Below are 8,537 nucleotides of genomic sequence, written 5' to 3' on the forward strand. Positions count from 1 at the left end.
CCTTACCTCCTGGAGTAGAAATCAAAGCCCCTGGGCACTTAACTCCAGAGCGTGAAGGAAAAGCCAAAGGAGAAGCCACCTCTTTGTCTCCCTCATAGTTCAAATTCTTTTTTTAAAAATTAAATTTTAATTATCAATTTTTGAGGTTAGCATAATGAAGTCATGAGTTTCATCAAGGAATCTTCATACGTGTTTGTTGTTATACTTTCTCAGAGGCTGCTCAGTGTCAGTGTCTATTCAGCAATATCAGCACACATCAGTACCAAATCCAGAGGCTTCTGCACACTGATGACATGCATCCCCCAGCCCAGGCTGAGGCTGTTTCTCCTCACATGATGCTTGTTTTTCATGAGAGTCACTTGGTTTCTTAGACAAACGCCAATGATGCTACGAGGAGGAAAAGGGCTGGGGAGCTCGCTGAGCCTGGGAGGAGTCTGAACTCTTGTTGCTTAGGATGCTGCCAGGATGAGGCAGGAGAAGGGTCCAGACTGGTGCTGGGACAGCATGGCTGGCCATCAGTGGCGGAGCTGAGGGTAGACCCTGGCTAGATGTGTAGGGGAAGCAGTATGGAGGGTCAGGAACTCTGTCCCACACTCGGTCGGGATCTGCGTCCTGAAAAGGCACATCTTGGAGGATTTCTGGTCCCCAAGCTCACTTTGCTTTGCTTAGGAGATCCAGGAAGGGTGGAGCTCAGTGTTTGGAAAGCACACACACACCTGTCGCTAAGCTAAGAACAATGTGTTGGCACCTCATGGGTTGGAAGCCTTATAAAGTTTTCCTCTGATGTCCTTTTTTGGATCGGGTCCCCATGTCCTTGATTGCAGGAGGCTCTAGGGAGAACATTTTGAGTTTGTCTTATGGAAACTATGTATGGTGGTACTACCATAGGACAACACTTGTTTAGGGCATCTTTGGACAACTTGAGGCTGAGCGCCAGTGCCCACAGCATGGTGTGCATTTTTACCTACCATAATAAAGCCCTCCCATTTACTGAATCAACAGAAGACCAGGGCTTAAAGATTTTAATCAAAATAACTTTCTAGAAAATGTTCTAAAATCAAATGAAGAATTTGTTTGATGCCAGTCCTTTAAAATACACAAACTAAGGTAGTGGCATTTTGAGGACATGCGGATAATTTCACTGACCAGCCTCGGCTAGCACAGGACATGCTCATTTGAGGTAGGTGCAAGGGCAGCCCCCTTGTTCAGGCATGGCATGCAGCCTCCAGCAAGTCTGTGATTCCCTGCCGTCCCTGCTCTGCTGGCTCCTCATGAACGAGTCTGTTCCCATACATCTACGCTTGCAACAGTGAAACGCAGGGAATGTGTCCATGGAGGGGCCACGGCTGCCCTGTGTCTGGCTAGGCATGGGGGATGGGCCTGGGTTAGGGCGGGGTGATGCTTCTGGGCTCTGACTGTTCCTCTTCTGTGCTGATAACCCAGTCACGAGCTTCCTGAGCCCCAGAGCACTCTCGAGTTCTGTCTGCTCCACTGCTCCGCTTTAATCCTATTCCAAGTCACCCAGATGCCAGCTGTCCCCAGTTACTTAATGATTGTAATGGGGAGCAGGGAGGCACTGGAAAGAGTGGCCAGCAGGAAGGAGAGATAAAAACTAAGAGGGACCGCTCAGACCCAGCGCGGAGTTTCAAGGGAGTGTTGTCTTTAGCTATTAAAGATTTGAATGAACACTTCGGTCACATTGAAGGGAAACTTGTAGACAAAGACCCGGCTTATCCACTTCTAAGGCCACCTGCCCAGAAGCTGGCACATCAGAGACTGTGGCAAACAAACTGGGCAAAGACTTGGCAGATGCCAGCTGACAGTGGCAGGTATACCCGCTGTCAGGGCCAGGCAGGTCTTGCTGATAACAGTGTAAGCAGAGGTGCCCGCTATGACTCCTTTGGGGGCTGTCTCCAGAGCTTCTGGGTGTGGCTATGTGTGCGGCCAGGGCTCATACCACAGGGGTACTGGGGTCTCCAGTCTCCAGAGGCAGGATGAGTATAATGCCACCCCAAAGCTCTCCCTTCCCCCTGGCAGTGCCAGATGCTACCGGAAGCTCCAGAAAGGCTGCTACAAGCCAGGAGGCCTGCTGTCACTTCTAGCTTGATCTCGCTGTTCCCGTAGGAGCCTCGCTTTCCCTCAGCTATCGGGTCTGACCTACATGCAAAGGCTCTGGTTCAGGCTGTGGCGAGAGTTGAACCACTACAGCTGCAGAGTTTGCAGCTGGGCTCCCAACCCTGTTCAGGCATGGCCAGTATTGCTGCAGACAGGTCCCCTCTCAAGATCTCAGGTTCTCTGTCTCTGCTGTGAGAAGCTTGACTCCATGGCGTCTCTGGTCAGCTCTAACACAGCATGATGCTGGGATCTTAGAATTAAGAGGCACCATGGTGGTAGGGTGGGTATGGTGCACATACGTGTCGGGGGTCGTCTTCTTCCAGAACATGGTAGTGAGCCCTAAAAGGTGCTTTAACCAAGCAAGCTTGTTTCTAGTTAAAAAAAAAAAAAGTGCTTAAACCACGTGACCAGGGCACACAGCAGTCCAGCATCAACTCTGAGGGAAGGGAAAGGCATCATTAGCCCTCAGGCTCTGGGGATCTCTTTGCCCCTCCCCAGCCTCTCCTCCTCCCCCAGTGCTTAGCAGATTTTCAGAGTCACTATGCTTCCTTCCATCAGGGAGACCCACCAACTTCTTGTGCATGGCCAGGACCAGGTTCTCAGTCCCATGAGGCACCTGCCCCGGCCCCCAGTATGGAGATGGGACACTGATGCTGGGAGAGACGGAGGAGCAAATGCCTCCCCCTCCCCTGCCTGGACACACATCCAGGCAGGTAGGGAGCCATCAGGTCCAGGGGTGCACCAACCTCTCTGCCCAGCTTCCCCTGATCCTTTCAGCTCACCCCTTTTCCCGAGACTTCATAGCCAGGGCATCTAGTGACGTCTTGAACCCTCATTATTACACAAAGCCCCATAAAGAAACTAGAGCATTCACAACGAGTGGAAACAGAACAGGTAAACCTGCCAACCCATTTCAGATGAAAGCGAAGAGCTGCGTTTTTAATTCAGGTCAGTAGGGTATAGGTGTGCGCTCTGTGAAATCTTCCTGGATCTGTGAGACTCAGCTCCCTCACAGGGGAGATGCCTGCCATGCCTACAGCCCACGTCCTTCTTCTCACATCCTGACAACAAGCAGGTGGACCCGGGGAACCCATGGTTCAGCAAAAAACAAACAAACAAACAAACAAAAAACAAAAACCCAGAAAAAAAACCAACCAACCAACCAAACATTCCACTAAATCTGGTGGTGTTAGGGTTAGAGGAAGGCAGGGGCCTCTTTCAGGCTCGCAGATCTTTTTCTTTCCTCTTATTCCCCCAAGACCAGCTGGGCAGCCAGGAGGAAGTCTCTCCAAATAGCTTCTCACCCTGAGCTGCAGCTCAAGTCTCCCGGGGCTCCAGCTTTTACCCCAAGTAAGGCTTTTGATGAAAATCATCTGCTTAGCACTAAGTGGGCTCCCCAAGCCCTTAACCACTGTGAGCGAGCCATCCGGAAGTAGCTGGAGTTTGGGGTTTGCCCGAGGGTGGGGCTGCGCCCTTCCTGAGCCCGGGGGGGGGGGTTCCCTCTCCTGGAGGGGGGTGGTCCTGCAAGCCCCAGGTTCGGGCACACTCAGCACTCACCAGCCTCTCTCCTGGGAACGCTCAGCCTCTGGTTCAGCCTCTGGCTCTGGCTCTGGCTCTTGAGTCCGGGGCTCTGCTCCTTGCTCTTAGGTCCTGAGAGAGAAACCCCAAGCCCCAAGGCTCGTGTTGGTCAGGGTGCACTGAGCTATACAGAGCTGAGTGCAGGGAGCCTGGCCGCTGTGGCACAGGACCTGCCCAACTTGCCTGCTCTGATCACATGGGCTACTCCCCTTCCCGCCCAGCTCCGGGATCACCAGGGCACTCAGCAGGACCAGTGCAGGGTGGAAGCCAAGGGTTCTCCTGAGAGGCATCTGTGTGGTTCGGAGGACATGCATCCTCGTCCCCCAAGCTTTTTGAGGGAGACTGGGCGGGCAGGATGGGAAGGGCTGGCACACAACTGGGAGTTCCACCACTTCCCTTAGAGGAGGGACCCACAGCAGAGTGCGTCTTCAGGGAGCACTGTGTCTCCTTGAATATCCATTCTAACTCTAAGGAGACAGTGTCACAGATAGGGAAACCAAGGCTCAGAAAAGTGCCCTACCCAGTCACCTAGTCAGTAAGACTGTGAGCCCAGGGTTTCCAGCAAGAGCCACGCATCGCCCAGGGCCTCAGATTGCAGGATGACCCGGAAGACCCCCTCAATGGGTGGTCCAGCCACCAGGAAAGGAGGTGGGCTTTAATACCAAAGCAGCCTGGTCGGGTCTCTGGTCTTCTCTCCACCTAGAGATCTGGGAGGTCCTGGGAAGACCTCCAGATGGGAGAGGTTTCCAGATCAGCAAGAGAGTCAATGCGGTTTGCATGCTTCAAGCAGCTTCAAGGTCAGCTTCTCTCAAGCCCAGGAGCCCTCCCTATCCCTTAGGGGACTTAGCCCAACTAGTCCTTCTGAACTGCCCTGAGAGACCCCCCTCCCCGGTATCAGTGCACCCTAACCTGGCTCCCCATTGCTGTTTAGAAAGGATCAAACATACAATACCCAACACTTGAGAGGCAGAGGCAGGAGGAGAGGCAGAGGCAGGAGGATTGCTGAGAGTTTCAGACCAACCTGTGCTAGGATTGAGTTTCAGGCAGGCCAGCCTGAGCTACAGAGAGAGACCGACTCTGTCTCAAACAAACAGTGACCTCTATTCTTTAGGGACGACTTTTGCAGCTCAGTTCTCGTGTCTGCAGAAATGGAGACGGGGCATAGATAATGAACAGCTGCAGGGTGGACAGATGTGATAGTAGCATCTGACTGCCAGCAGGAGAGGAAACGGGACCTTAGTGGTCATGCATTAGGTCATCTGCAGAGAGCTTTCAAAAGCCACGCAGTGTGTGCGTGTGTGTTCAGAGGGTGTGTATGTGTGAGTGACTGTGCATGTGTGTGTGTGTTCATGAGTGTGTGCACTCATGTTTGTGTGTGTGTGTATGTAAATGTTGAATGCACACTTCCCTCCCCACAAAGAATTTATTTATTGCAAAGAGGAAGAGAGAAGTTTGACCACAGAGGAGACTAGAAGACAGAGAGCCTTCAAACAGGGATCGAATGAGCACCCAGTGTAATGAGACTGGTCAAATAACACACTCGCAATATATACAACATGTGTGTTAATACATATAACATATAATATATAATGTATAACATTTATATTTATATATTATACAAACTCTATGTAGTCCTGATGGCCTGGGACTCACTATGTAGAGCAGTGTTGCCTCTGAACTCACAGGCATACACCTGCTTCTGCCTCCTAAGTGATGGGATTAAAGTGTGTGCCACCATGCCTGGTTATGATTGGCTTAGGTGGGTGCTGGGGCCTTGAACTCAGTCCCTCATGTTTACTCTGTAAGTATTCTTACCCACTCATCCCTGTTGTCTCTTAATATTAAGAGTGGATCCTCTCCTCAACTTTCCTTGGCTTCTGGGCTTTGTCTCACTTAAATTGCATAGGTTGCTTACTTTGTAGATTGTTCCTAACTTTGTTTGCTCTGCATTTCTTATAATTTGGAAGGAAGCTTCCAGAGGCAAGGCTGGGTTCTTTCTGAAGTCTATCAGGAGACGAGTAATTAGACTTCTGTCATTATTCTGGTTGCTCATCATGAACCCTGCCTTCTAGGCTTCACTGCAGTCAAATTTCTCTCTTCCTCTTTGCAATGAATAAATCTTTGTGGGGAGGGATGTGTGCATACAACATTTACATATATAACAACACCAGCAAACAGCATTTCCATAAACAAAGTCAAGCAACGGCCAAGAGCACATTTTGTGTCTTCACACTGTTACTCCTTGGGCACCCTGGTATACCTCAGAGGGGCTCCCTGTTTCCCTAGCATTTTAGCCTGCCTAAAATGGGGAACCTTGAGCCACACTAAATCTTCCCTTACCTAAGTTACTTTTTCCCCATAGTGGCAGAAGGTCCCACTAACACATACTTGACAGCAGTTATCACAAATGCACCTCACAAATCCATATCGTAAAATTGCCCGACAGCCAATTCTGAGCCACTAAGCAATCAGCCACTAATCCCTAAAGACAGGGGGCCAGGGTGTCACCCGTTAGCTGTGCCATTTCGGAGAAGAATCTCAATCACACTGTGCCTCAATTGCTCTGTCTACATAGTGGAAATCTACAAAGTGGGCTTCACTTTGGAGGGAAGGCACAGGGCAGAACAGCACCATGCAGTGTCCTCCAATGACCATGCCCTTCTGAACCAACAAGGCCCAATTCCATGCAGTGTCCTCCAATGACCATGCCCTTCTGAACCAACAAGGCCCAATTCCATGCAGTGTCCTCCAATGACCATGCCCTTCTGAACCAACAAGGCCCAATTCCATGCAGTGTCCTCCAATGACCATGCCCTTCTGAACCAACAAGGCCCAATTCCATGCAGTGTCCTCCAATGACCATGCCCTTCTGAACCAACAAGGCCCAATTCCATGCAGTGTCCTTCAATGACCATGTCCTTCTGAACCAACAAGGCCCAATTCCATGCAGTGTCCTCCAATGACCATGCCCTTCTGAACCAACAAGGCCCAATTCCATGCAGTGTCCTCCAATGACCATGTCCTTCTGAACCAACAAGGCCCAATTCCATGCAGCGGAGGGACACAGCCAGATGAAAATCAGTGTTTCCATCGCTCTTATGGGATTTATGGGATACTTTTCTGTACAGTGATAGTGGGTAGGGAGAGGCCCCTGGGGACAGCCTCTTCACTAAGAGAAACTTCTTTGCCCTTCTCTTCCTTTTCCTTCTTCTGGCCTGGACCTTGGATAGGGGGAGTGGTCTGGAGCTGTGGAAAGTGTCTGGCAACCAGGAGGAGACAAATGAGAGGCTCCCCTAGAACCCTGGATTGGAGAGACAGGTTTGAACCTCTATGATACCACTGAGCTGTCCTCTTAGTAGGCCCTCTACCTCTAAGCCCTTGCTACCGTGTAAGGCACTGACAGACGGGTTTGCCTCGGTGAAGGTGGATGCAGCTCGCTCCATGGAGATGAGTAGGAGGAAGATGGATGTTTATATTCCGTCAGGCTCACAACTATCAAGTAGGGGCTTCTTCCAAAAAAAAAAAACGGTCCCCAGGCAGCAGCAGGGGCGTGAAGACGCAACTTCCTGCTGCCTGGCTTAAGACACAAGGGATTAATATCTCTCTTGTTGTAGGTACTTTTTGTGATCCCCCTGCCTCAGTCTCCTGAAGGCTGCAATTGCAGTCTTGCCCTTCCTTATTTCTTTCTTCTCTCCTTCCCTGGGTCCTTCCTGAGAGCCCAGCATTTGCTTTGTGCCTGGGTCCTTCCTGAGAGCCCGGCATTTGTGTCCCAGGAGATGAGGGCCTGGGACACCTTGCAGGATCGGTCACCGACATTCCTTACAAGGCCAGTGCCAGGCCCCACTGACATCCTTTACTGCCAGGACCCTCCTGGGAGTATATGGGGCGGAGGGAGGCCTGAGGAGGAGGATTCTTCCCAGGCTGGCCTTGGGGACCCAGTCCTGTGCAGGATAAAAGCAGTCTCCTGCTGTAATTCCTCCACACCGAGAGGGGGCGACAGATCCACAGCTGGTGGACCCGGGGCACAGTGCCAAACCGGCACCCGCAGGAGGCCACTCACCTGTCACAGTGGGCTCACCAGAACCAGGCCCTGTCCAGTCTCCCTGCTTTAATTCAGGGATACCTTCCCGAGCCTGACAACTTTTTAATGATGGTGAAGTCGTTTTTCTAGCCTCTCACCCTCTGCCTCCTTTCCATCCTGGCTTCCCTCGAAGCCACTTGGTGTGCATCCAGCCTTAGTGACTCATGTAGCCCAAAGGGCAGGGCTGCGGCTTCTGTGTAGGGCGCCTGCCCTGTCTGTCCCCGCAGTGGTGGCCTGGAGCCCACCCAGGAGGGTGGGGGAAGACAGTGGGGTTCAGGCCACCCACTCCCGGGACACTGTTGCCCTTTGTCAGGAGACCTTCATCGGGGACCCACCCTGTTCTGGCGGCCCTGTCCTTGTCTCTGCCCGGCACTTCAATGAAACCATGCTAAGCCACAATTAGTCCACTAGCTTGGCGCTCCCATTCAACAGTTCTGGTCCCCAAACTTCTTAACGTTCAACTTTGCTCTCCCTTTCCTCTGTCCCCCCTCTCTTCTGTCCTCTGCCCCTCCTTCTTCTCCCTCTCCTCCTCCCAATATTAAATTAAACAAACAGACTAATTCTGCTTCTGGTGCCCTGGCCTTGGCTGCTGGCCAGCGCAGGGGACTGTTTTGCAGAGCCAAGGAACTGTTGAGTCACTTGGTTCCCCTCCAGCTCTGCATGGGGAGTCCCTCGGTAGGGGTGGAATGCTGGGGGTTCCCATCTCCAGGATCCCCAGCCCATTTCCTATGTAGACCCTAGGACCCCTAGGCCTGCAGGGACC

The sequence above is a fragment of the Mesocricetus auratus genome, unplaced genomic scaffold (genome assembly GCF_017639785.1).
Source record: "Mesocricetus auratus isolate SY011 unplaced genomic scaffold, BCM_Maur_2.0 Super-Scaffold_100010, whole genome shotgun sequence".
NCBI lineage: Eukaryota > Metazoa > Chordata > Mammalia > Rodentia > Cricetidae > Mesocricetus > Mesocricetus auratus.